A 3054-nucleotide genomic window follows, 5' to 3' on the forward strand; every position below is an offset into this window, starting at 1 on the left:
TATTTGCACATGACATGATTATCCATATAAGAAATCTGAAAATATCTACACAAAAGGATAGGAAAATTAAATAAGTTTCACAAGGTTGCAGAATTTAAGTTATGCAAGAATTAATACAATTTGTTTAATTTGTAAGTTTTATAGTGCCAAAGCTGACAGAAATGGGAATTTGAAGATAAGTTTAGACTAAATATCTCTAAATATGAAATATGAAGAAATAAATTGCATTAAAAATCTGGATATTCAAAGCATAATATACATTAAAATAATGTAGAGATAAGTGACTGAGAGAAGATCTGAGTTCTCAGGACCAAGTCATCACACTGGTAAAAATCACATCTGCTCATTAGTTGGCAACTTCAGTGCAATTCAAAAACCTTTGAAAGCTTTAGAAGGATGACTTCTGGGGTTTATACTATGTACTAAATGGGTTATAAAATTTATATAGAAACAGAAATGGAATAGAACAGGGAAAATATTTTAGAAAGAACAGAAACTTATACAACTTATTCTAATTTAAAACTGTTTATAGAAGAGGCACAGAAAGGAGAGTATGATTTAGCCATAAAGACAGACACTAAAGATAAGCTTTAAAATTGCTTGGACAGTGCTTGGCCACACTCCTTCGGACTAGTGAATAAGAAACATCAAGGCTCACTGAACAAGGAACAAATAGATTATATCCATTCTCCCCAATTACTCTGCCATCACCTGAGTCACCGTTAGATGCCCTGTGCTAGCTGAATGCTATCTCTGGAGCTCTACTCTCTGGCCTCCAACAGGCCCACCACCCAAGGAATATCCAGGCCTGGTACAATAAGAACACCCAATTCATGTCTGTCTGTGGGAAGCCATCCCTATCAATCTGCAATCGCCATTACAAGATGGCGCCAGTTTCTGCTGTGCCTACGTGGCCTAACTGGTAAACAAGCAATATGCGCATGTGCAAGAGTGTGTTCACAACAAGTCACTGCCCATCCCGGGGCATGCTGAGAGAGGAGCCAATCAGGTGTGAACACACCACACTGAGGTATATATAAGCAGCGCCTTTTGGGGGCTCGGGGTCTTCCTCCTTATGCTGAAGCTAGTAAAGAATTGCTGCAGAAAGATCCGGTTGTTCGCGTGTGTGTTACAATAGCACTCGAGAAGTGGCGCCGAAACCTGGGACCGCCTTACCATTGCCGGCTCCGAGGAGACCCTCCGTTCGCGGGGCAGATTCAGAACTGCAGCCAGGTTAGTTTTTCAAGGTAAGCTCTGAGAGGCATGTTTGGTTCTGGTCTTTCTCCACAACTAGAAGGGGCAGTGGAAGCCTTCATAATTGTTCTTGTGGCACTTATCCTTTTCCTTATAGTGAAAGCAGAACAGGGGGTGCTAGAGGAGGTTCAAGACAGCATGTCAGAAACAGAGCAGGGTAAAGGATTAGGCGCTCAAAGAAAAAAGGGTATACCTAAGAAAAAAGGCCCTTCCAAGGACCCTGGATCCGAGGAAGTGAGAGAATGGGGAAAGAACGCCCCAGGAGAGAAGAGAGAGGAGCGGGGGGTGGGGGGGGGGAAGAGGCCCCCAAAAAGAAGAGCCTTTATCCGGTAAAGGAACTTGAGGCTCTGGGACTTGATGGTTTGGATTCAAGTGAGGAGCTTAGTCCCACTGATGAGGAAGATTTGGAGGAGGAAGCAGCTCATTATGAGGAAGAGAGATATCATCCTGCTGAAAGACGACCTAGCGAATCAGAGAGGAAGTCCAAAAGGAATGGAAGCAAGGGTCAGGTTGTTGTTCGGTCTTCAGGCCCTAGTGCCCCTCCACCTTATGTGGAAAATTTTCGCTCAGATATTTTTATCCCTCAAGACGAGTGGCAAAAATTACAGCAGATGTTTCCTATCTTTGAGGCAGCAGATGGAGGATGCATTCACGCGTCTTTGGAGCACATACAGATCAAAGAACTTGCTGAGTCTGTCCATAATTATGGAGTTAGTGCCAATTTTACTTTATCTCAATCAAGTTGAAAGACTTGCTACTTTGGCCATGACTCCGGGAGACTGGCAAATGGTGGCAAAGGCTGTGCTCACTAATATGGGGCAGTATTTAGAATGGAAAGCCTTATGGTATAATGCCTCTCAAACACAAGCAAGGGCTAATGCCACCGATGAAGGAGATTAAAGGAATTGGACGTTTGATCTACTGACAGGTCAGGGACAATATGTTGCCATCCAGACAAATTATAATTGGGGAGCATACGCTCAGGTTTTAGCTGCTGCCATTAAGGCATGGAAAGCACTTTCAAGGAAAGGAGAGGCAGGAGGACATCTGACAAAAATTATACAAGAACCTCAAGAGCCATTTTCAGAAATTGTAGCCAGGATGATGGACGCTGCAGGAAGAATCTTTGGGGATCCAGAGCAGGCAATGCCCCTAATAGAGCAGCTAATCTTTGAACAGGCTTCACAGGAGTGCAGGACAGCCATTACACCTAGAAAGATTGCAGAACTGACTAAGGATTTGCCAAGAGCTTGGAGGACCCCTCTTTAATGAAGGTTTGGCGGCCGCCATTCTGCAAAGGCAAAAGCGCTCAAATATAGCAGAGAGCAGAGTTTGTTATAACTGTGGTAAGCCAGGACACTTAAAGAGAGATTGCCATGCTCCTGTTCGGCAGAAAACACCAGGACTGTGTACAAAATGTGGGAAGGGTAAGCATTCGGCCAGTGAATGCCGTTCAGTTAGGGATATCAGAGGACGGCTTATTCAGGCAAAAGATAATGAAAATGAGTCAAAAAACAGGTATCAGGGTCCCAGGTCTCAGGGCCCCAAAACATATGGGACTCCAGTGATCAACAGATGGACCACACGGTCCGTAGGGCAACAGAAGCCTTGCTGGCGAGACAATAGTGCGCGAGATCTGTCCACTGGATGTCTGCTACATGGAGAACATCTGCATTAGGCCTGTCTTCCAAGTATGTGCTACATCAGGTACATCCAGGGACAATGAAATGTCTTTAGGCCTGTATATAAATATAATCAACAAGAGAAAGGGCAACATGGCCCCTTCAGAGCAAGACTATT

General features: G+C 44.1%; 1 pseudogene; it reads left to right on the forward strand.

Moving 5' to 3' along the window:
• Positions 1-1496: 1496 nt before the first annotated feature.
• On the forward strand, positions 1497-2523 carry LOC110304176 (annotated as a pseudogene).
• Positions 2524-3054: the final 531 nt, after the last annotated feature.

Source organism: Mus caroli, chromosome 11 (genome assembly GCF_900094665.2).
Source record: "Mus caroli chromosome 11, CAROLI_EIJ_v1.1, whole genome shotgun sequence".
Classification (NCBI taxonomy): domain Eukaryota; kingdom Metazoa; phylum Chordata; class Mammalia; order Rodentia; family Muridae; genus Mus; species Mus caroli.